The following is a 27,461-nucleotide window of genomic DNA, read 5'->3' as shown; positions in this document are numbered from 1 at the left end:
TTTTCTGTCACCTACTGGGACATATGAAGTGTCAAAAAAAAATGACTGTTGGCTAGAATTCCTTTTTTTTTTTTTAAAATGTAGAATCTTTAAAAATGGAGGGGTTTTGTAATTGTTACCATGTTTTCACTTGTCCACTTATTCTCTTTTCTAACATGGATTTTGAAACCATTAATACAAAATACAAAAATACTGTTATGAATCAAAGAATACCATAAACAAAGCTTTTATTTTTTTTTACCTCTCTACAGTTTAAACACAGAAGTACAAAATATTTGCATATGGAAAGCATTTTTGTTTAAGCCCCTTTAGGCCTTTGCATTTCAATAAAACCTTGATGGTGATTGAAACTTCTGCAAAAGATATTGGAGACTACCTAAATTCTTTATGCTCTCAATAACATAACTCTCAAATCAAGATAAAGTTTCTACTTTACTAAAATATAGTTGTATTTTCTATATGGATTTCTAGCAAAATCTTAATAACTTAGATTAGTGCAGTGTTTCTGCTTTTTTAAAAAATTGCTAATACATCATATATTATGGAAACTCTTACCAGAGATGGAAAATAGGAAAGTAAAAACAAGATCATGTACTACTTTCAAAATAAAAAAGGCTACTTAAATGTATTAAGTACATACTACATTACTGTGGAAACTGCTAGTTTATTGGTTCCTCAAACACAAAGAACAGAATCACTTCATAATACAATGTTTTCTTACTTAATTTCTTAAGCCAATCATAAAAGTAAAAAGACCCAAACCAACCCAGTTTTCAAGTGTGAGTATCTTTACATAAAATTACTGGGGTTTATGCAAGTCAGATAAGGCATTTTGCCTTCTAACATAACTTAAATGCCCTAAATCAGCTTCTGGATGCACTTAAATGATTCCATACACCACATCAGGACTTAAATTTTGTTTATTTGAGTCACATTGAAGTCTATTAATTAGATGCCTGAGTAACCTAAAAGTTACGGCAAGGAACCCCTCCCTGAATTCCAATGTTTCTCAATACAGAGGAAATGAAAAGTTTTACTTCTTATTTGAAAATTTTACTGAATAAAAGAAAAAAACTTGAAACTTGAGAGTCTGCAAAATTAGTATCCCACACATAAAGACAATTAGCAGTGTATTACATAAGCATTAAGCTAAAATGCATATTCATGAATGAGAACATTACATTAACAGAAGGAAGCAATAACATGTTTAACCAAGCTTAAAACTAACTCCCCAGACTAAAAATTTTGGTATTTCTGTAGATAAAGATATTCAGCATTTAGTGACACAAAACATGATTACCTAGGTCACATTTCCTCTCCACTGAAGTCAGTAGTACTGCTTCTCTACCTCACTGAAACAAAAAAACCCCACCCAAATCCCTCAAACTACTCTTCAGCAAAGCATTCTGATATTCAGTACAAAGTCAATATCAGACAAAACCTCTGATAAGTAAATATAAATCTTAATGATATTTACAGGTAATTCATCTGCTATTGGTGGAATAAGACTAGGATGTGATTATTATAAATAAGACAAAATTAGGTCTCCTTCAGATGGAATTAGAATGCTGACTAGAGCCCATGAAGTTTATTACATGGATCCATTAGAACTATCCAAGGAAAAACATGGTAAAGGTAACATGGAGAAAGTCTGCCCTAAGCAAGATAAATTTAGTTCTGAAATAAGACGTTTTGTCAACTTTTTCCTAGGATTATTTTTTTTTTTTTTTTTTAATAAAAAATGTTCTTAAGACACAGGGGGAAATTACACATGCAATTTTTCTCTGGCTGGATACATGCCCCTTCCCTGCTAGGGGAGAGGGGAGAAGAGGGGAACAACATTTTGAATATCATCCTTTTCATTTATGCCAACTACTTCTGCAAATTTTCCTCTTTTCCCTCAGAAAAAAAGGAAAGTACTGAGAGGTGTTGTTAAACAGACAGAAAGGGGTCACAAACAGATTGAAGGGAATGAAACTAAAGATCCTGACTCTTCAGCAACTTCACAGACACCTGTCCAAGAGTGGGGATGAGCATGAACACTGAAAATGTGTCCGAGGCAGGCAAATCTCTAAGGAGCACTGATACAGTTTCATTGAGAGCAAAAATGAAAAAGCTACAGACAAGAGGCTGTTAGATCAAAAGCATAAAGTAATGAGGACTATAACTTAGCTAAAAATCCCGTAGAGCTGTCTGTATGTTACCTTTTTTTCTTTCTTGAGTACATAACTAAAATAAAGGACAAATCTGAGAATGGATTTTTTTATTGTATGCAAGTTGCTCATTCCAGATCTTCTTTCTATGCTAAAATTTTTGTTAAATGAAGTCAGTTGTCATTAATAACTTAATCACAAAGAACTTATAAGAGCATATAGTAGTATTTGGCTTCAACAGGTTAACATTCTTTAATGTTAAACTTATTTTCTGCTGAGCTAAATACATGTTCTGCATGGAAGTCCCAGCAAAGAGAGATGGAATTTGACAGCTAAGGATGTGAAGAGAAAATACCATTTTTTAATCATTTTAGAAATTTATCATTTTTTGTTCTTTTGTTCCCAGTAGACACCATCATGCACAGCACAAGCTCACCATTCTATAACATATTATGCCATTCTGCAAATAATTTCAAGGTCATCTTCACTTTGAAGACTCTTCATCATTAAAATCTACTAAAATCTTGTTGTCAGTGTGACAACCATACTCTTCATTCCTGTACCACAGAGCGAAGAGCTGTGTAACTAAACATCCCCTAAGTGCCTGCAAGGGGTCATCTCTGAGACCTTCCAGAAATTCCACAGATGGAGGTCACTTAAAAACATGCGATGGCCACATGTATACATGTCCATACTTCCGATTTATACATATCAGTACAAGACATATTAGAAGAGGAAGACAGGATCTTAGCAGGAGTTACTTTGGCCATCCATTCTCCGTCAGTTTCCAGTTACCATGGGGGAATCACTCTTTTCTCTAATGCAACACAGTGCAATGTCTTCTTCACATCTCTCAGAAAGCCTAAGAAACTTAGAAAAAAGTGACTATGCAGGACTGGAAATGCAAATAGTAACCAGGCTCCAGCAGGTTAGATAAGGAGCTAAAATCCTTCGCCAGATCAAGTCACATTTTTAAATCTATGCTCATTATGCAACACTGCAGTTAATGATGTATTTTCTACAGTCGTCCAGTACAAACGTAGTTTAATCAAATACATATTAATGACCTGTTATTAGCCAGGACTACAACTGAACCACACTGCTTCAGTCACAGATCAACTTGAAGAGTAACCAAAGAATTTGCTTGGTTTGACTCCCTAAAAATTACTTATTTCATTGCCTACCCCTAATTTAGATCAGGAAGCTCACATGGAGAATTTGGGGAGCAATCAGATGTGAATAAAGAATATCGGAAATTATCCACCTTCTAGACTCACAATCTGGATGTTCTCTCTAACTCTGCCTTCATGGCAGGAAATTGTAGAATGCTCTAATGCGTTTCTGAGGAATGCAAGAGTTTTTAAAACACGTACACAGAAATTAAGAAGGTTGGTTATCAAGATTCTGTGGCCTCCTGGTGAGAACACAGGCACGGCATGTCAGAAATCTATGGTGCAGTCCAGCTCCACCTGAACTAGGGCACACATTTGCACCCCAGGTCACTTCAAATGGGGCAGGACAGAATGTCTATCCCATCCCCACTTGAAATCCTTAATTTGGTACTCTGTAATTGTGCTCTCTTGATGGAAGTTTCATCGAAACCAATTCTGTTCCACTGTGGTGTTTCGCCATCAAAGCATTTTCCTTTCACAGCACAGAAGTTATCATAATTGATGATGTAGCAAAGCTTACATGAAAGCTTACCAAGGTATCAAGTGTGAAGCTTGAACTTCAATACATTTGATTAATGGTGACTCTGACATTTGTGAAAGCTAGGGACAATAACTTGTCCTCTTATTTGTGTTTTCTATCTTTACCAGCATCATCTTTGTTTCCTCAATTTAAGCCAACAGTTACTCTTCAAGAAGCTAATTTCTTGTAAACATTCTGTTTTTCCTTTAGTCACAACAAGTTATTGAATATATTCATTGGATAATTTGGTCCAGTTCAGTGAAATAAAGCATATTCCTGAAGGCCCTGGTTTGAAGTAATTTTTTCCCACTTTTCCCAATTCTTTATTTTGTGTCTGAAACTTTTTCTCAAGTCAAGCGTGTTTTCAAAAGAACTTCCCCTTTTCTTAAACCACTTATCTACAATCTTTCTAACGTCATTGCTAAACGTACTCACAGTAACTGCATGAATTCTAAAGCTGGAGGGGTTTTTTTACAATGGTCTCCAAGGGATTTATGGATTATTTTCTTTACAAGTTCAATAATAATTTTTGTGTGTACATAGACACATAAAACAATGAAATCTGTCTGTACTAAAGTATGATAGAACTGTTTAAGCAGACAATTACTACATAATTAGTTATATATGTAGTAGTCACTGAATAAAATGTTACATACAATTTAAGTCACAGTGTGTTTTTTGTAAGCTAATAAGAAACTATGTTGAGCAAGCAAAAGGAATTATATGAAGAAGAAAAGGATGTTAAAATCCAGATATTCATTTAACTGTACCAGAGGGATATTTTGAACAGAGCTGTTTTGTAGTACAATACACAATTATTTTTTTTAAATAAAGCTAAAATAGTGAAAGAAACTATTAAAAATTATCCCTGAGTTAAGATATTGTACATTACATTCTTGAAAATAAAAACCTTGTAAATGGCAGGGTGGACAAGCTCATAATGAAAACAGGGAAAGACTATCAGCAATGGTAACTCTAGCAGCAGTCTACAGTTACAGTTTTGCAGTCAGTCAATTACAGTCAGCACTGCATTCAGTCAAAAAGCCAAAGCAAATGTACAAGTGATGCCACCATACCACTGATTTTTGTGTATTTCCTGGTAAAGGCCAGGAGTTACCACATTCCTTTTAATATCAGCTAAAGTGGAGGAAAGGAAGAGAGTAAGTAAATATTTAATCCTTCAATGAGCCATCACCTAGCATTATCTTCACTCGTCAGCAGCTTTTATTCACCACTCCTGCATCCTACTCTCTCCAGGTGAGAGGGGCATCTACCTTCAAAAGTATAGATTTGCTATGTATATACAAAAACACAGCCAGATTCTACTACAGAAACTACTATAGTTTCATATAAGTCAATAGAATTGACATAGTTCCACTAAAGGTAATGAATTTATGTTTCTTCAAACTTTATTTCATGAAATGTTTTCCAAATAAATATGACTTTTCTCCTCCCAGATAAATTTTGAGGAGAATGTCTACAAAGATATATATAGAAGGAAAAAAAAAATATATTTTTTTTTCTTTGATTTTCACGACTCCCCCCCAAAACAAAAAAAACAAAACAAAACAAAACCCCAACCCCTCCAAAATAAACAAAAACCCCACACCAAAAAACTGCACCAGAAGAATATTTAAAATCTATGTTGCTGGTGTGAAAAAAACCTTTCTAGTGTAGGACGTAATGGATTGCCTACTTTTCAGAATTATGAGATGTTATAGTTCCTTCAAATGAATACTTCCAGGTATCTGAGAAGTGAGGAGCATTTGCATCAGATAATGAAAGAAAAATATTACTAGGTTGGTTTAGGTAGTAAACAAGTAAAGCAGCAGTGCATAACTGTGGCATATGTAATTTCTGTATGTTAGCATATGAAGCTTCCAGGATTAGAATAAATTGTGGCACTGGAACTTAGCAACAGGAAACCATGACACCTGCCAGAAAAGTTAGGCTGCAAAATGATCGTTTCAGAAGCTATTTTTAAGCAGGCTCAACACTCCAGACAACACTACTTCCCCTCCACCCCCAAGAGATGGAGAAAATGAGATGTCAGCAATCAACAGAGCCAATACAGATTTGATGCAGCATCTGACAGAATTTATGTTAATAGCACTTTCTCATCCTGCTGTCCAAAGAAATGTGCTGTCAAAGCTCTTCGTGCAACTGGGACATCTCACTATGGTTGTCTAATCTTCAGATAAGAATCTCCTGACAAAAAAATTTGTACTACAGAAAACAGAGCTAAGCTTTCTTGTTTACCAGTGAATTAAATTCTTCAGGAATCTATGATCCAAACTTCAGTCAGAGCAAAGATTAGTTTGCTGCAATTTCTTTGAGCCAATTGGACATATGATGTTCTATTAAAATTTCAGAACAGCTGATCACAAGGCGTTTAAGGAGGTCTGGTCCCATTCTGTTTCACTGAACGTTAAACATTTTATTTCTAGCCTCCTATAAAAAGTTCTACCCAGATCAGTTTGTATTTCATGAAAGATATTTTAAGCCAACATCTAAAGATGATCAGACAAGAAAAATATTTCCACTTACTTTGAAGCCCTTCACTAAAAAGCCATAATTAGATGTCCAGCTTCTTGGAAAATTATTTCTGCTTACCTCAAACATCCATACCAATGCCTTTATCCAGGAAGAAGTAATATATTCCTATGGGACCAATCAGCACACAAATGTATCCGTTATATTAAATATAGGAAGCAAACACTGACGCTTTCTCAGAAAACTGAGATTCTCCTATTATATAGCAAGAAGCTTAGTAAGTATGTTACAAGCTTAATGATTCCTTTATGATAGGTGACTTAGAATACAATAATTCATGTTAAGAGAAGGAAAGAGGATGTACAAGAGTATCTGAGATTTCTTTTTTCAGTCAGACATTTAATTTGGGAGAAGAGGTGAATTCATATGGAAGTCAGCTGTTAATTCTTATTTGGAAAAAAGTTTGAAAACCATAGGTGTTTTTCGCATTCAGATAATAAATGATTCTTATTTTGAAATTATATTCTGTATAAATGTGTCTAGATTTAAGTTCTGAAAAGAAGAAATTCCATAAAGAAAAGCAAAAAAGGTCAGTTGTTATTTTGATTTTCAGTTTGTCAAGAGGACCAAAAGTGGGAATACTGAGTAGCTCTGATCTGCAATTTTATATGATTTAGAGGAAAAAAAAAAACCCCAAAAAAAAACCCCACAACAACAACAACAAAAAACAAACCAAAAAACCAAAACAAAACCCAGAAACTATACAAACCAACTAATTCTTACCACTTTAATGAGACATCTTGCTTCTTCTTTCTCCACTGGGCAGAAATAAAGTATGTCAGGCAGAGGAATTCTGTTCTTAAGTTAGCTTTTTTTGACATTGTGCATATTTCCTTGCCTTTTGTCTATTGCAAATATACTAGAAAAATAATCCTGATAATATAGTATGGTTGTATGTTTTCTAAGATGCCATATGGCTAGAAAGTGCAGACCCTTTTAGCTTCAGAATCTCCCACAAGAACATTGTGTGCTGCACTTGGAACATCAAATCAGAGTATTTTACACTTAACACTTGAAAGTTGTCTTAAATGTGTGCTTCAGGATATCACTGAACCTAGATTATTTCATGCAATCTTAATAATCAATAGTGAGGGTAACGGTTCGCTTATCAGATCCAAGGGGACATTTATTTCCCATGGATTTCAGTCCACCTTGTTCAACAGTACTGAAACATCTTGTTACAGAGGAACTGCAAGAACTGGATGAGAATTATTTTCTTGCCCTACTATTCTATTACTTTTCTTGTTTCAAAAATATTTTAACCACACAGTCAAGAACTTCTCAACAGGCTCAGCTGTGGACAGCTAAAGTGATTAATTTTGCAATCTTGATTTTATTTTTTGTTTTTCTTAAGTTAAATTTGCCAGTATGCTAAACTTAAAAAGTGCTATTAAAAAAAAACCACAATTGAAACAGGACATTTCAACACTTTTAGAAAGCCTCTCCTTTCTATGATATATATTATTTCAAGTTGATTGATTCATCAAAACCATTTCTGGTGTGAGCAATTTAGTTTCAGCAAATAAATAGCTTTCACAGATATTAAAATAAGTTATTTTCTGGTTTGAAGAATACTTTTCACCTCTGAGAAATGAAATTGTAAAACCTACTTGCCCATATGAAAACAGCAAGCTCAGGGATTGTTTCTTAGGATTTAAATACTACTTCAGACATCTCCGTGCACTGTATGAAGTACCAAGATTAACTTCCCACACTAGCCCATATTGCAGATAGTCACAACCAAGAACTGTTCCATAAAGTTAACTGAATTTGAAACTTAGAATGTACAGAGACAAGATTATGAAGTTTTTAGCATTTGAGAGTACAGACACCATGCTCAGCCATTAAAGTAGTGCTGTATCTGCAAAATAGCTCCATACCACCTACATTTTGAGAACAGAACCTAGTTTTAGAAATTAAAGCATAGCTTAGTTTTTATGAAACACTAAATTGTTTCTTTTACCCTTTTGTGATTTCCAGATGATGTGTCCATCTAGTGCTACTGATGACTGACTGCATTAATGATGTCTATGTCTACAAAGTAAATGGACCAAGACAATCTGCTAGGATATATTCTGTTTGTCATTCAACTAGAATGGAATTGTGCTAGTGACTAAAAAAAAAAAAAAATTAGCATCTCCATATCCCTTTTGCAATTCCCTGAGACACCAATCCCTATTATTACACTATTCTGAATGATAGCTCACAGTGGGATTCTAGCCAAACGGAGTAGGACCCCTTAGTTGATTAATCTTTCCATGAAGTATCAGACTGCTGGAAGCATGAAGATTTTATGCATCGGTCTGCCTTTTATCTGACTTTTGTCTTAAAACATAAGAGTGGAGAAGGTAGGCTAAAGAATTTTCTTTAAGGTTTATGTAACTGAATTAGCCCATTTCACTCCATGTAATTTTCCAGTGACTGCTGAAACACCCATGTAATGAATAAAACTGTAAGTAATGAGAGCAACAAGTTGCTTGAGTCTAGACTGTCTGCTTCGGCAACATGGGCAATGGGAAGATTAACTAGTTTTACTCCATCCTAAAAGGAAAGGTCTTCCAAAAATGCCGTGTCCTTTCATACAATAATGATTTCCTACTGCATACAGTTACATACTATGATAGGTTGTTATATAGCAATAAAGCAATAGACATCCTATGTGTTAGTAATGCAGAATTTTTTTTCTTGAGTGGACAGTATATATGCAATACTAAATACAATAAATTTACAAACACCATATATGGTTGGACCAGGGAGTAGAAGACATGGCCTTTGCACCTTAGTGTTACCAGGGTTTGAAGGAAAAAAAGGAAAAAAGAGGTACAAAATTACTTCTTATACAAGAACACTCAACCTTGGAAGTAGTTTTAAAATGAGAAAGCCATTAAGTTTTAAAATCATTAATCCACAGAATGGAAAAGCTGTTTTACAAAAGCAAGAAAATACTTAAAGTGACTTCATTCCCAGTAAATAAGATTTACCAGGATCTGTGAGGTACAATATCAGTGAGCTTTGACAGGAAGACAAGCAGAGAGAAAGAAAAGCCTGGAAGCATCTCCATGGAAGGTTAGTTTAAGGTCCCCACATAAACGGTCAAATAGCTATAGACAAACAAGGACTTGGAAAAGAGGTAATTGTTTAAGATACACTCTTTCCAAAATACTTTAACATTAAACAAATATAGCTTAGTCTTGATGACATTATTTGATTTTAGATTATCATTGTCATAATTCAAAGGGGAGGGGAATTGTAGAACCTGGACACAAATCAGACCTGCTGAATGATCTAACCTGAAGAACACAACTGCATTCTGTGAACTGTTTCCACCCCACACACTGGACATCATCAGGGTGTTAAACTTGAAATAACAGGAGCTTGAGGACACAACTGTAATTAATCCATTAGTGACAACACCTAGGTGCAGTCCCAAGAGCTCACTGGTTAGGTTGGACACCTAGTTGAGTCTCCCTATGCCTTTAGAAAACAAATAATGCTTACCTTCTCCTTGCCACGTCAGCATGATAAAAATACCAGTGTTTAATAAGTATTTTTATTCTTTAGGAAGGCAGTAAAAAAACCATAACCTCTACAAGTAATGTCTAAGATCAACTTTCATAGTTCTACAAGGTAGTTAACAAATGTGACTATGATAATCTCTTGACATTATACAATATCTCTTCTCACTTTAAAGAGATCCAGCATACTTTTCACACTTCATGTACATTTGGATAATTTCTTCTACTACTGAATGGGAACATAGTGACTATGTAGCAAAATTATAAAATAGAAGTCAATAAATATCTCACCAAGTAAAGCTGAGGGGAAAAAAGGCATTATGACACATATAACGCATGGTCTTAGCTTGAGTTTCAAGTCCTGTCTGAAATGCAGAATCTATTTTACCTGATGAAGCCAAAACAGGGCAATGACAGAGGAGAGTTCATCACTCACACCTTGCAAGTCTTATATATCTGCTATGTACTACTATGCAGTATAGTAGTTCATACAACAAGGAAAGCATCTTGCTAAGCAAGAAGCAGCTCTAAACTGGTTATTTCAGTGTAGAAGCTTCCACTGTGTAAAAGCTGATTCTCTCACATAGTTTTCATCCAATAATACCAAGGTCCTTACTGAAGTTCTAAGTTCCTTTTGCATATACCTTTAGAGACGATGACCTGTGTTCCACTTCACAAATACAAAGAACTACACCAAACTCATATCTGGACCATAACTATCAGCTTTACCCCTCTTTTTCACCCCTCTAAACTAGATAAAAAAGCCAGTCATGGATTTGAAACTGGGTAAGTCTGTTACCAGAGCAGCCAGCCCGACAGGATTTCTGCACATGGCTCAGAGGTGCACAGGCTCCTGACTTCAGCTCCACAGAGTTAAGAGACCTGTGGCTGTATGTTCTTCATCATGTTCTTAACCTCTTCAATTCAAAGCCTACCTGCATGTATTTAGGAGCAATTTTATTAGCCTAACATGGAAACGTCACTGAAATAGATAGGGCTACACTGAATGACGCAAGAATGACAATGAAGAACAGTGACAAAACAAATGTAATTTCTGAATAAAAGAATACGCGGTTTATATGGCAGATATTTCTTTTTTTTCAAAGACAGGGATTCAAAAATCTAAACAGGTTATCTACAGAAATTAATTTTAAGCCATTTTATCTCTACAGTATCTAACTTAATAGTACCTAGTACAATGACAATATCTATTCCAAGGCTGCATGAAGTTTATGAACTTAGCAACCCTAAGAACAACTAAGTGAAATAATTCTGCATGATGAATCAAATCACTGCATGGCTGCTGAACCCATGAATGAAATGAAAGGGAAAAGCCCCAAAGGCTTCAAAACTATAAATCACCCCTTTACGCACTTTTCTCAATTTTCTCTGTCACATCAACTGTCCTATTGTTTTGGTTTTGGTTGGGCAGCCAATAGGATAGCTCATTTAAGACAATTAAAGAAGGAACAAAACAAATCTATATATATTTTCCTGAACTACATTGAAGCAGTTTAATTTCTGTTGTTTTTTTCCCCTCAACTCAGTATATTTATAAACCAACGCTAAGCCTGCACAGAAATGGTCTCTGACAATTTACCCTGCTTTATTCAGGGAAGTATCAGATACAAAAGGCCATTGTCTCAATAGAGCACTCAGATTTCATCAGGGAAAAGGACAGACACATACAAATAACTGTCCTTGCATAACCTCAGTAAACTGTTTGGAACTATAGTTTGTTGGGAGCATAAACTTTCCAAATTCAGAGACTGGATTACAAAAATATCAGAGATCTTCTGGGCCCCTTTGGAGAGTGTTTACTGTTTACATTTCATTTTCTCTGTGCCAGAGGCACAAGACAGATACAGGGAAAAACATCAGCTTTGCCATACCCACATGTCTTTGCAATCAGCCTTATCATCAATTTAGTAATAATTTCCTTGTAAACTTCTTCAGAAATCATTTATCCTTTTTGGCAAGTATGCCTTCAAGTGTAACATATACAACCTGAACGTGTAAGAATATTTAAATTCTAAAACCATGACACAAATCTTCTACTTCTGCCACTCTTCATATAGATCAGAAACACAAAGACAAGCTGTTACTGAACTAAGCCAACTTGCACAAAGCTTTCATGACAGACTGAACTATAAAAGTATTGTTTAGATAAGTTCAATGACACATCATAAGTGCATGATGACAGGTGTTTTATACTTTCTGTAGGTGATACATGCTTTCCTTGTAAACTACTGTAATTGGAGTGCCATCCTATCTTTGTGCTAGACTTAAGTGAATATTTTGGGGAATAACGCTGGCCAATAAAGATTTTTTGATAGCTATTCTGAAAAACTCCAAATGCATCAGACCACAATATTTTACCTCAGTACTGATGAAATCAGTAAGAGGTGCACAAGGTAAATCATTTTGATATTAGAGAAGATTCTGGGTGTATGAACCTTGTATTGAAAGGTAGGTCACAGAACTAGCTATATTAATTTCAGCTCAGAAACATGAGGAAGAGGGAAACACACAAAAAGTGCTTCAGAAGATCAATGAACAAGAAATAAATATTTGTTTTCCTTCGGATGAGAAAAAAATAAGTTACAAAACAAATTTCTTGTTAGGATAATAATGATATTCTGCAAAACCTGGGTTTCTTTTTGTGAACAAATAATACTGAAGCTAAACCAAATCCACTGACCAGGGCATGCAAATAGGTCTCAGGGTAGCTACTATTTCAATGAATCTTTTGATAATTTTTATGGAGTCCATCACACTTCTGAATATAATTCTAAGTCAGTGTATTTTTGGTTTATATTTTGAAAATAAAGTTACCATTAATTTCTTTTTGAGGTACATTTTTTTTGTCTGAGTTCTGCAGTGCACAGGCCTGTCTTCTAAGACTGAACTAATATGACAGAACAAAGTTTTAGTTTGTTTTCCCCTCAATTAAAAAAAAAATAAATTCCTCTTATATGTTATTTGTTCTTATCAAGGAAAGGTAAAATTTAAATAAAACACCATACACCCATAAAACTAATGGGCACTGATTCCTTGTGATATCCACTGGCTACAACAAAATTAGAGGATGCAAAAAAACTAAATAGAGCATAGTGTAAGAACAGACATATGCAGATCTTTTAGGAATTTATTTGCAAATAAAACTGAACTGACAATTTCAGGGATGCTTAACCACTGTAAACTGAGTACTCAGTGCCTCAAAGTAACTCAGTTTTCTAGAAACAGCACGTTGTAATGAGGTCCTATAGCCAGTGTACAATTTCTTAATAGGGGATTAACACACTGTTGCATTTTGTCACAAAGTATGGAAACAGCTCCAGAATAATCAGGCATGGATACCTTCAGATCTTTATTATGATGATCTTTCCTTCTTTTACCTCTTAGTTTAGGTCTCTCAGTAACCTTGTCAGATATTTTTTTGTTATACATGCAGGTTTCCCCAGGATTTTTAGAAAACACTATGCAAGAGGAACTGTAGTCATTAAAATGACCTGACACCCATGTGTGTATATATATATATAAAACCTCTTTATCATAAATAAAGTTAGATCCACACTGCTTCAGCTCCACCTTATGAAAGCATTAAAATGCTCCCCAGGCAATATGAGTTCTAGTGCAAGTGTACTCACACATACAGCTTGTTTTGCAGTCTTGGAGATGTCTGAACATCTCACACCCACAGTTTTGTCAGTATCCTGTATCACATCATCCATCACAGATACATAAAGCTACTAAGATGACTAAAGAAAAAGACATCAGCAGCATTGCTTGAGGCTGTGCATTTAGTAGCTCAAGCTCTTCGCTTGTTCACTGAACTGGTACGCCTTTCATGGTTGATTTGTTTGGGCAACTACCTATGGAGATTAAAATAAGATTTAGGGGAAAAAAATTGTGCTCTATAGGACATGAATAGACAGAACACCTACTATGTTCCCTACCAACATAAAAGTAAACACAGCCATAACTGCAAGCAGTCAGCCTGCATCCACCCCGAGATCCCAACCTACATGTACAGCTTGCACACTTGCTTCAAAGAGCTGTGCTAGGGCCCTGGAAGAAAGTAATTGTCTGCTCTCTAGCTGAGTGAAGGAGCCTGCCCTTGCCACTACTCACTAGAGGAAATTAAAAACTGAAAATTATCGGGGATTTTTATTTTGTTTTGGTGGGAGGTTTGGGGGGGGGGTATTTTTTGAGATTTGGTTTGTGGGGTTTGGGGTTTTTATTTGTTGGGCTTTTTAAAAGGCTGTTCTCTCAGTAGTTGTTTTGCAGCTATTTCCAAAAGTCCTCTAGAGGAAGTAAGCTCTGTCTTTAACTTCCAGTACTTTTCCTTCTCTTCTTTCACACTGATAATTGCTTTTTCATCTCTCAGCTATTCTCTAGATTGTTGTATCACCTCCCCTGGCCTAATCTCAATATTTTACAATCTCCAGCCACTTATTTCAGTGCAACAGCTTTAAAGTTTATCCTTTTCTTCCTTTCCCTGCATTTCAATTCACACAATTCCATTCTCAGTAATACATCATTATATGTTAAGCAAACTCGCCTGATACTCATACACATTTACATTAATTATCTTTTTGAAAAATCTGTACATCATCTAAGGTGGTATTTCTCATTATTTTCAGAGCTGAATCTAATCTATGGCTACATTATTCTATTTTCATTTCTGCAATACTTGTTTGACTATGGTATGATACAGTTTCTAAATGACAGATTATTGCTTCTGCTAGATAAGGGGATTGATATTTTCCTTTAATTGTAAGGATTCTCATGGAGTGCTGAGTGTTCTTGGGTGAGAAGCCAGACTGATTAGGCCTCATTAAAAAAAAATGATACCTGAAAAAAAGGCTTCAGTAGTGTCAGTAACTTCATTATTACCTTCATTTGCTCTAGATGAATTAGATTGAGATCCCCCCCCCCCCCCCCCCCCCAAAATTACAAGGTGTTAAATTATGTATAAACTTAAAATGCAGCACAACTTACGATATGGAAAGACTTGACACTTTCATAGATGAGAGATTAAAGTTAAAACAAACCCATATTTTTCTGAAATGTGGAGAATGGGAAGCACATAAATTAGATTATTTCTTCACGATGGAAGTGAGATACACCATTACCTGGGTACTCATCAAGGGCACCAAACACTCTGCACATATGTTCTGTCAGTAACGGATGTAACCCATTCTTCCTGCTTATTGCGCTTCATCTATTCATCAAAAATTCACAGACTGTAACATCCACTCCTTTGCTAATTAGATTCAGACCTGCTGAGGGAAGCTGGCATTGCCTTTTCCACAACTGATTTCTATGCTAGTGAATGATGAAGTCCAAAGAGAGACATTCATAAACTTTCTGCCCCTCAGCCCTAGAATCCACCTGGAAAAAGTGCCACACGAGCTGCATGGATTGCTCTTCTAGTCAATTCAAGTACTGATGATCTTAAATTTTTATCTAACCAGGGAAAAAACAATTAGGCTATTCTACAGAAATGACACACATGAAGTGATCAGAAACCTTTCTTTTAATGGTGAATATCTTAAGTGATTTCACATTTATAGTTGTCAGTGCTAATGTCATTCGCTGAGGAGAAAAGGCACAGTTTCCCCTGCCACAAGGCTATGGGTTGGGGTTTTTTTCTCCCCTCCTCTTTTCATTTTAGATGTATAACAGGTGCTTGTGGAAAAACCACTATTCTAACCTAATCATGCTCACTGTGACAAAATGCTAAGAGGCAACTCAGGGAGGAGAATGACAAAATGCATTTGCATAGTTTGCACTGCAGATTTTATTAAATTTAGGAAGAAAGGCCTGTGAGGCTTATGATGTTGTCAAAATCTGTAAATATAAAGGTCCCTCTGGTATTTCTTAAAGTCCTAAGTAAAAGGTCCTTTGGATTCAGAGTTAAAGCCAGACTAATGAATTTAGTCTTCACAGTCTTTTGAGTTGATCTTTGGAGGGAAAGTGCGATACGAGTAAACTGTATTACCTCGAAGAGAGTTTCAGTTACTTCGTTCGAAGAAACATCTCATTCAGCTCTGGACTTTCCAGATTGCATTCCTCTGCAACCACAACATATACACACAAAAAAATAATAGCTTTTGCCATTTGGTAGAAATTCCCGAACACTTACAAAAAGCACCAGATACCACCAATGACTTTTTCCAGATTTATACACCTAATGTGTGAAAGTATTACATCTATATAATGTACAAATAAAATAGTTCATTCAGTGTTTTCTCCTGCTTTAGTTGATCCAAGTATCTTGCATCAATATATATTCAAAGAGTTTTCTAGAATATGCTTGTGATTTAATCATCAAATTATCTAAATGCTTTCTAGAACAAACAGATTAACATGGATATTATCCGGATCAGACACAGGATGCCTAGACTCACTAAAAATAACTGTTCATCAAAGAAGAAAACAGAGTAAAACAGCTCCAGAAGGAATTACTGAGAAAAATCTTTGCCAAGAAAACTGTTAAGCGTGTTTATGTCAGATGTGGAAGGCTGTGTTAGAGTGCCTGGGGTGCTGTGAGATGCTGCCCGGCAGCTCCCTGCCAGCCCATCCCCAGGAGCCACAAGGCACCCTGGCCCCCCAGTGCCCATCCCACAGAGAGTGAAGCAGGACAGGACAGGGGGTCACCAGGTTCAGATGAGAGCCCAGATTGCCAGACAAGCCCATGGTGATGAGGCACATCAGTGAGAGCAGCCAGGGATGGCCAGGCCAGGCAGTGGCCCAGCTGTGAGGTGATAGCAATGGGAGGTCTGTTGGGGCCCAGAACTGGACCCTCAGCCTAGAGCAGCTACTGCAGGATGGGAGTCAGCCATGGCCCAGGCCTCCCCACAGCACTGCCAGGGACCCTCATGCCAAGGCCACCACTGGGAGGGGGCAGTTCCTGCCTGCCGTGGCCTGGGCCCTGCTGCCAGGCCCCCACTGCCAGGCCCCCAGGAGGGGAGGTCGCGCTTACAGCCCTGGCACTGCTTCATCTGGACACCTTACACACTAGCATTGCACCTAGCAGACTACTCAGGGATAGAGATTTCTCCACAGGCCCAACTCACTCCCCACATACATATGTTCAAAAACACTGAAGAGAAAGAGAATTCAAACTTTCTAAAAGTGCTTTGGGATATTAATTATCTACTCAGAGCTGGATAAACACACAGATCTGGCAACAACACTTGCCATCTACCCTGATTACAGGGAGAAAGTAGCCATCAGGGAGTGGAAAACCTACCACTGAAAACCAGGATAACTCTAGCCATCAATAAAAAAATCTTCACATTATCATTGCACTTGGTAATAACAGCATACCTGAATTGATACACGGGTGGGGATGCATAAGGCAGCCTTAGGAGTCAACCTGCAATCCTTAAGTCTAATTTACAGATAATGATTTACTCTTTTAAAGAATACTGAAAATCCTTCAGCTAGGAAAACTACCCGTACTGGAGAAATCCAGCTGCTGAACCTGAGTTTTACCCTCAGTTCACACAATGAATTAATAAAAAGGGGTACAAACCCTGTATCAGTTCCATTTGATTAGGGAAAGCCCATCACTTCATCTTCTATATATTCACACAGAGTTTAGATATTGTCTCCTCTTCCTCTTTTGTTCCCAATCCCTCTTTTCTTCTCCACGCCAAACTCCCTGATACAAATTTTTCAGATTTATGCCTTGGTTTCAGAAACACGACAGCTTTATATGTCATGCAGTCTTTTATATATGAAATCATCTTAGGAACATGCTATTTACCCTAACCAAACATTATATAGCTGGAAGGAAAGTTTTTCTCTTCAGTAGGTGTTCAATAACCATATGAGTGCGTGTCCTCATATGCTGCAATTTTTGCACTGCACTTTAATAACTTGTGAAAATAAATTGCCAAACATATGCAAAATTAAAAGGACAAGGACAAAAAGATTATTAGATTTCAGCTTACTGCTACAGCCCTGACAGTTCTTACTTGCAAAAGAATAACTGAAGAACCCTTCTAGGAAATTAAACAACATAAACTTGGAGGGCTCTATGCCCCTGAATTTTTACCCTCACACAGCCTGTTAGATTCACTGTCGTCCTTTTCAGTTTAACACTATCAACATGGATACCAACTAGTCAGTCATGGATTTTGTCAGCGTTATAAAAAGATTGCAGTTACTATCTAAATATAATTCTCATCTCTTGTATATATAAAAGCATGAACAGTTGTACTGTGCACTGTTAAGTAGTTAAGATACTACATTCAATGAATTAAGTGGAATAAGCAAGGGATATAGCTAGGGTTAGGCGAGGTTGACAGTATGAACCATCCACACTGATACTGTGCTATATCTTTCCTGCAGTTTCAGGTATTGCTCTCTTGGTTTTTGGTCCATAGCTCAGATCACAGCTCATTACACTCGGGTCTTCTTTGCATTGCCCTGTTTGCAGTGGCTTCCCACACTCAGATCTTTTGTCTTGGTCTCAGCTCTTGGCCAAGGCACAGCTGCCATACATGTCATTTGGCATATTAGATTTACAGTAATTAAATTTATAGTAATAAAGAATGCAGTTTTCAAGCAGCGATCGCCATTTGATATTTTAATGCAAGTTGTTTTCTTTCACTTTGTCATATAAGCTATTGATACCTGTTTCCACTTTTTATCCCAACACATGAAAGGTTAGTTTTCATAAAATTTGTGCAAGCTGGATTCATGTCAGCTGTAGCATTTATCACAGTGAATATGCCCATTAGCACTTGTGGACTTGATCTCTAAGTGCTTGAAGGCTGCTTCCAGGGCAGGAGTCAGAGCAATACAGTAACTAGGACTCAGACCTACCTGCACACTCAACACAATTTCCAAACCACCAGAGGACAGTTCCTTACAGACAGACTACTTTCAACAGTGGAATGTCAAATTATTAAGGCCAAGTGAGTTTAAATACTGACTAGACTTCCTGCTGTCAGAAATATGGAAGAAATTTTTCCAAATCCTCAGTGCTAGGTAAGCCAAAATGCTAAGTTACATAGAATGTAACTTGAACACAAAGAGAAGAGTGATGATTTTCAGGTTTACAGGTTGTTCTGGAACTATACTGGTCAGCAGTTCACAAAACAACAAGAAAACCACAAAACTTCTTTTTTTTTCCAGATTTGGCCTCAGACACTAAACTAGAGGTTCAACTTGACTGAGTGTTACTCTGTGTAAACATATGCAGTGTACTTCATACAATATAGCATGCCAGCTTTCCTAAAGGATGCCCAAACTTTTAACTTAGGTATTAATGTTTTGCACTAAGTAAGGGCACTAGCGCTTAGCACATTTTGACATTGGTTTTATTTGGAAAATTTCAGATTGTGTTAATATTCCAACTGTCTCCTTTTCTTGTACATACACCCGAAGTATTATTACACAAAGGCAGGGACCAAAACTGAAGTGAAACAAGAAGTGGCTATTAGCTCTCTACCAGCAAACCAATTCTTTGTTCCATAGATAAAAAAGCTAGAGTGCCCTGTGGTGCAGCTGTCAGGTGGGTCTAAATGCTGTGTTAAAATATCTATTCTATCTTTGGAGATAATTACGTCAGGAGTAAGGATGCTTGTTTACAAGTGGAAAATTCTTTTAGAGCCATTTCTGTATACAGTATTTTTTTCAACTAAACAATGAATAAACTCTACTTCACAAAGATTTCTTCTGTTTCAAATAAATTTCAAAAGTCTAGTCTAGTTCTGTTCTTCATCCTGTCAACTTACTTCAAAGTAATTTTTATTGTTACCAAAACATTTAAAAGAGCACTTTTCCTTCAACGCTCATTTGAAGTAGCTTTTTGGGCTAATTGAAAATCCATTACTGTTTTTTCACTTGAGACTTGTAGAGGTTTTGTTCTGGATGTTCTTACATCAGTGGAAATGAAATGACAATGAAAAGCTGACGCTGTTTGATTTTTGTTTAGTGGGGTTTTTTTTCCTTAAATCTGTGAAAAACATAGATACATTCTCTAATCTCCTATATTTGGCAAAGGAGAAAAACAAAACCAATGATTCACAACATCCAGTATCATGGACTCAAAGCCATGAAGGTAAGCGGCTATGTAGATCAGAAACTAGAGCTGCAAGTCCCAAAATGCATCATTTTACAACTCATGTTCTAACCTTAACGTTCTCACATTTTCTGATGGTACTGCCTAAGGGAACATTCCAGCTACTAAAAATAAATGTAATAAACAGAAGTATAATAAACTGAGAATATTGTACCCTTGAGCTTTGGATTTTTATACCCTAGAACCATGCAGTCAACAATTTCAGCTAATATGTTGTGCAATATGCTTTGATCAGCTTACAATACCTGCTATCTCAAACACAGCACAGGCATGATATCATCCCAATGAGCAAGCCACTACTTAAGTGATCAACAAATAACAATTTTTTTGCACGTCCAAGCCGCTTTCAGATGTGTAGTTTATTTTAGTTATTTTAATACTTAACTATCTCATGAAGATCAGTGTCTACACTACTCAGCCTTCAATTTCCAACAAAACGTTTTGCTGATTGTGTCATTGAGCATTTTAAGATTGTTTCAGTTAGGTATCAACTGTATCAGAGGAGCTTCTGAAGCATTTTAGGACAAATTATTCGAAAGAGAAAAAGAAGGGAGAAAAATCGTTGTCCTTCACCATCTAAAAAACATTTTAAAAGCCAAAATATGCTGAGCTGACACATCATGCAGTCTGAAGAATATAGTTATTGCCTTCTCTACAATGCTTTCAACTTCAAGAGAAATCATACCCAAGCATTTAGTCATTGAAAACCTCCAAACCATCCTTCCAAACTTAGCATTCAACATAAAAGAAAGCACAACTATTTTTATTTTAGCAAATTAAAATATCTTCAATTATAATCTCACCAGTAAGGGTCTTACCTCTTTTGTAAAGATAAGACTCTTCAAAAGACTCAGAATACGAAAGCATTATTAACAGTTTTGAGATGTACTTTTCTGACCAAGTGAAGATGGCAGCTGTGTGGCAGCCAGAACAGCTACTGGACAGCTGAGGAATTATATGCTCTTCTGTCATGTCAGGAAGGTATATACATTTAACATATTTCTTACCACAGATACTATACCATACATACACATCGCAGATACATTTTTAATTAAACTCTGCTTTTCTAGCACCAGAAAATTTTTGGTTGAAAGTCATTGTGATGGTCAACAACTACAACAACCATTAGCAAGAGCAGTGCCCTTCATTCTTTAAGACTATATATACTGTCTATTAAAAACCCTGGACTGGGAGCAAATAGGTCTCAATTAATTTGATAGTCATATATGCACATCCAATAGAAAGGAGTAACAACATATGTCCTGTCTGCAGAACACCCAGGGCCCTTACCATGCAAACCGGTCTGACAAAAGCAGGAAAATCATATTAAGTCCTTCTACCAACTATACTTTCAAGAACTCTTCCTCAAAAACTTATAATGCTTCTACCAGGAGCACAAGTAAGCAAAATACTAGTATTTCCCTTGTCCGCAACACTTCTTGATCACAGAACAGTCAAGGTTGGAAGGGACCTCTGGAGATCATCTAGCCGAGGGGTCCTCAAACTACGGCCCGCAGGCCGGGTATGGCCCCCCCAGGGTCCTCAATCTGGCCCCTGGTGTTTACGCCCCTCCCCCGCCCCCCCCCGGCGGGGTTTGGGGGGGGAAACCAAGCAGCCACAGATGCAGCCACTTCATCTGTGCACCGGCCCCCTGTTTAAAAGTTTGAGGACCCCTGATCTAGCCCAATCCTCTGCTAAAGCAGGTTCACCTAGAGCAGGCTGTAGAGTTGCATCCAGGCAGGCTTGAATATCTCCAGAGAAGGAGACTCCACAACATCTCTGAGCAGCCTGTTCCAGCGCTCTGAATCAGGATTTGACATTAGCTAACAAACATCTTATACATAGCAGTGATGATTATGGGAATCTTTCCAGGAACTACTTCCTGATGATGTTCTCCAGTTCTGAATAAGGACTGGCTAGCCTGCTTGGATGCATTTGTGCAAGACCAGCAACTTGTGAAAATGGCATTTGGTCCTGGCTGTTCTCATGTGTGGAGTCGTAAGCCAAATCCTACCTCCATAGCAGAACATTCCTTAAGGTAGTCAGACTCAACCCACAGAGAACAGATTCAACACAGAAAGCAGCCAAAAGCACAACAGTAACCAATGATGTGCCTTTAGCCCATACTTGCCCTTTTCTTTAGTACCTGCAATTTGTCTCCTGCTGGTGACCCAGCAGTCACAAAAACTGCGTGAAAATTCTGTCCTAAAAGACAGGTCACTATTTTTAACCAAACCAATATTTAGAAGACTAACAATTCAGGTATTAGTTTTGATTTGTAGCCCAGTTTCCAAAGGTAGAATGTCTTCTGAGTCCTGTTTTATTTCCAGCCAAATTCTAAGCTCCTAATAGAGTTCCACTTAATTTCTGTGGCTACTTTAAGGACTGAAACTTGAAAGGCTTCTCCTACTCTTTCTTTTCTGCTTACATACCACACAAGAGAAAAATAATTTAAACAATGAAGAATAGATCCATAATATTCTAAGGAGGCCTGTATTTTAAACTCTTTGTTTCTTTACTCTCCATTTGACCACAAGGTCACAAAGCATAATGAGCTACCCTTCAGAGACAGTAGTTCTCCTATCATTCCTCATCAAGTATCTTCATCAAGAATGACCATCAGGGGACAGCAACAGTCAGCTGCTCTCCAAGTAATGAGGAGACAAAAGTTAAGTGCAATAAAAAGGTTCAGCAGGCCAGGGGCCTCTCAGAGAGGGAGCAAATCCAGAGATCATGACCAGGTTCAACCAAGAGTGCAGATCAGCAGGAAAGTTCATAGCAATAAGGCAGGTCCAAGAGGAAGCCAGGAAAACAATCTGCAGATCAAGAGCAATTAAGGGTAATCAGGGTCAAATACTGTCCAGAGATCACTGAGCAGGTTCAGAGGGACCAGACAGGTCAAGCCAGTCCATGGGTTAAGGTCCAGATCAACAGTGTCTACATCTAGACACAGCTGAGCAAGCCTCCTACAGCATAGCTCAGACAGAGGCTGAAGACTCAGGGCCGAGCTTAAATGCAGCCTTTGGGCCTATGGGCAGGGATGTGGATAGAGGCCCCAGGTGAGGCTGGTCAAAGCTCTTAGAGCTGTTCGTGCACTTAACGTTTTGGCATAGATGTTATTGTCCATCTGCTAATGATTTGGAGATAGCATAATGACCTGCAGTAATGACACAGATATTTTGCCAATGAAGAAGAGATATTCCAGCTTAGGCATGCTCACTGGGAGAGCTTTCTTGGAGTTTCTTGAAACAGCAGCAAAGATATACATACATTTTCATTAATCTCTACTACTCAAAGAAGAACACAATCAGGCCGATATTCAATTAAATCCAAAAGCAGAATTTTTTTAAAAAGCTTTTCTTTTTTTTTTTTAATTTAAAACATAAAGTACCTTTAATCTATAGTTCTAGCTGTGCTAAGATAGCACAGAAAACAGAAGCTTAGAATTCAGATAAGCATTAGACTTAATAGGCTTAATGAGAACATGTAAAAAAGAATAATTTTTGAGATACAAATCCTAAAGCTCCAAGGCATACACCAACCAGGAAATGAGAGAAGCTAAAAAGTTCATTCCATTATAATCTACTTTTTAGAATAGGCATGATCACAAATGAACACCTGATCACAGGTTTGATCCAGTGTAAAGTCTTGCCTTTATTTATTTACTTTTATTATGGCCTTACTTACATATAAGATATCAAGCCAAATTATGACCTAAAAATGTACATATAGGTCTTTTGATTTTCCTGCCTTAACCAGAAACTAGTTCACTATATGCACCTACATACATCCCTGCATTTATGTATCTTAAAAGGAAATATTTTACAGAAAATAAAAAAGTGCAGGAAAGTTTCTGCCTAAATTTAGAAATCAAAAAGCCTAACAGGGCACAGACAATTTTGTGCATACACAAAATATTAATGTAATTAAAGATGAACCCTGAGCCCTGGAAATAGAAATAAGAATTCTTGGTTTCTTGTTGGAAGAGACACTTGTAGCTCATAGCTGGTAGAGTAAGGTTCATTACAAAACCAGGATAGTTCTTTACTGGCTCTTATTGCATATCCCAGGATTTCTCAAAACATTTCATGAACCTAATGAGGCCTCCTTTGAAATAAAAAAAATGTTCTTATCCTTATTTGATAGCTAAACTGAAGCACTGTGAATGGAAGGCTCTTGCTTGTGAAAGACAATTGGCTGTAAATAGGGACAGTGGTAAGTAACATTTTTGCCTTGGATATAGCATACCTGGATCCAAATTTCTTCTCAATACAGTTACCTAAGTCAAAGAATAAAAGGTCAGTCAAAGTTCCCATCACATGTGTGCCAGGCACTGGACTTTTAACCAGTAAAGTCCTGTAAGCACTGTGGTTGTTTCTGAATATACTCAGCATTGTTTCTGTTATGTCAGAACTGAGGCCATTCACATTTCTTTCATGTCTAAACGTGAAATGCACAGATGAAGTATTTTCTTGGGTGTACCACTACGAGGCCCAAATCAGTAAGTAAATCATTACCTAAGAAATATCTACAGAATTGACATCAAAAGAAAATAAAATTGTATTCACCTGTTACATGCTGAAATTTGACCAGAAGAGAGGCTTTGCCTCTTTATTAACTTTTACTTGGCATGTAGGAGGTTTGGGTTGGTGCCTCTTATTCCTGTTGTCTTTTCAGAGAAACCAAAGAGCCCTCTTCAGTTTGTAAAAGGAACAACTTATTTTTAGTACAAACTGTTCTTGTATTGGAGGGCTTTTACAGTTCCCCTCTCATACTTACTGTCATAACTGTGGATACTCTCCAGATAGTACTTATACATTAAACCCTATAGTTCAGATGCCTCACTCGGTTGCTAGTCCAAGAGTCAGGAATTTCCCTTTGTGGATCTAGTGTTCAGTCTGTATCTTACTTCCTCATTTGTGCAACAGCATTAACAACACCTTTCTAGTTTCCAGTCTATTGAATATGTTAAATATTGTCAGGGAAGCAGATATTAGAGAAATTAGGGCAGACAATATATCAGGTTTGGATTAGGATTCAGCAAAGCACATGTAGATTCCCAATGATAAACTTTCAACCATTATCTTACTCTCCCCTTTCCACCTACAAAACAGAAAAGCATATAATTTTCAACAAGGGACTTAAGAGCAGGGAATCATTAAACATTCAATCTTAGGAAGCTGCAAGTGTTTGGACTGGACTGCAAAATGCCATAACAAAGTAGTCTTGATCCTGTGTTGACTTCAACAACAGCCTATATAGCTGGACATTTAATCAGCTCCTTGACTCATTTCCCAATCCAGACACTTGCAGAAATACACCTTATTCCTTCCTGGCACACCTCCCATAAACTATTGAAATAGATAGTTCTGAAGAACTGGCATTAGATATTTTTTTTTATGTTTCCATACTTGCAGTTCAGCCTTCTCAGGGCTGGCCTCTTAACTATAAGAAACAAGTCTATGCTTTTGCAACACATTTGCACAAAGTGCCCCTTAATGGCTTGCCAGCCTCCACACTAAATTGGCGGTCTTATTTGCATAAGTAGAGAAGCCGGAAGTGCAAGGAGACAGATGGGTGAATATTAATTAATGTTTATAAGGCTGTTGAAAAAAAAAATATTTGAAATTTTGAAACCCTACTTCCCAAACTACCTTGTCTTATTTACATTATCATGTAATGCTAGCAGACAGAATGTATGAAATGCGTAAGAAGCTACAAGCTTTACATTAATTATTTCTTGAAAGATAAGCACAGATGCACAGCTAAGTCTATGCCAGTTCAGCTCCTCCAGACACACAGAGGGCAAAAGTAATTTCTTACATGGTAGAAGCCTGTTATACCAGAAAATGATTATTTAATCTTGCTATTAGGTGAAGATCCCAACTGAAACTTGCCAAAAATATAGAATTTAATGCTATTACTGAAAATCTGATTTGATTCCTGATTAGATACCACTAATATACCTATGAATAGTAAAGGCTAGGATCTCTATGGTTTCTGAAATGCAAATCACATATCACATACCATCTTTATGGCAAACAGTTACTATTACTGTTTAGCTCTTTCTCACTGCCAGATTAAGCACAGTACTGCAGCTGTGATACTGAATGTACTCCATACATTATCTCAGTACACAGCTGCTTCAAGATCAGGTACGACCAAACATTACATCTGCTTTAGTTCTGAAAACTGGGGTATGTCCCCCCTTAGAACATACCTAGCATGCTATTGAATATATAGTGCTAGGAATGTGGCTGCATTTTCTCTACAGAGTCAGTACATGTGCTGAATGACTATGCTAATTATGTCCACCTACAGCATCTACTGTGCTAGCATATGCACTAGATATTGGCACACTAATGTTTGCTGATATTACTTCATTCTGGTACAAATTTTTTGGTAAGCCTTCATTAAATACTTACTTATCATACTTCAGTATGAAAAGGGCAGATTTTGTATGGTGTGAAGATGATTGCAGTATAAGCCAGATGAAACAGCCTTGAAATGAGAATACATTTTTCAATATTTTCAGGCTTCATTTCCTTTTTAGGCAGGAAGAACAGGACCTAAAACAGTATAACTGGATAAAAAAGTTATGTCACTGATATGTAATAGGATGCTATTTTATTCACATCCAGTAACAACTCAATGGACCTGTTCACATATAGATGAATGAAGCCTAAAGTTTTATTAATTTTGCTGTGAATTTATTCAGAACGTGCCTGGTAATGACTCTTAAAAGTTGAGAAAAATATATTAACAGCTGTAGAAACATTTGCAGATCATTTTTCAATTACAGTTTTTCAAATATGAACTAAAATGCATTCTGTTAATTAGCATATACTTATGTAACATCTTTATTGTAGAGAGATCCCAAATTATTATATATGAAACAGTTCATAAACAGAAGGCAGCCACAACTGGGACAAAAACCACAACATAATTAAGAAGCCACACCAATTCCGCTGAGCAGACCTTGCTTGTAATAAAGGTAGGATCAAGCCTTATAAAAAAAATAGAAAATAAAAGGGGAATGAAAAAAAAAAAAAGGAGGAGAAGGAGAAGGAGGACAAGAAAAGCTTACGCAATATTTTAGTTAGGCAGATCCTCAACCTCAGGGAGAGAATTTTTTGAAGGCACAGTAACCATTAAAAAAACTGGAATTAAAGAACAGCAGAATTACAGAACCATCAGGGTTGGAAGGGACCTCTAGAGATCATCTAGTCTGACCCTCTGCTAAAGCAGGTTCACCCAGAGCAGGTTACACAGGATCATGTCTAGGCAAGTTTTGAATATCTCCAAAGAAGAAGACTCCACAGCCTCCCTAAGCAGACTGCTCCAGTGCTCTGGCACCTTCAAAGTAGCTCTCCACTGGACCCTCTCCATTTGCTCCCTGTCTCGCTTGAACTGGGGAGCCCAGAACTGGACTGTCTGCATTCT

At 36.9% G+C, this 27,461-nt stretch overlaps 1 protein-coding gene across 1 annotated transcript in view; it reads right to left on the bottom strand.

Annotated features, from left to right (window-relative positions):
- The window catches only part of LRRC4C (leucine rich repeat containing 4C), a 538,946-nt gene that overhangs the window by 173,828 nt on the left and 337,657 nt on the right, over positions 1-27,461 (bottom strand). The gene's annotated exons all lie outside the window — the stretch shown is intronic.

This window comes from Falco cherrug, chromosome 7 (genome assembly GCF_023634085.1).
Source record: "Falco cherrug isolate bFalChe1 chromosome 7, bFalChe1.pri, whole genome shotgun sequence".
In the NCBI taxonomy this organism is placed as follows: Eukaryota; Metazoa; Chordata; class Aves; order Falconiformes; family Falconidae; genus Falco; species Falco cherrug.
This window is presented reverse-complemented; position numbering and strand designations above follow the sequence as displayed.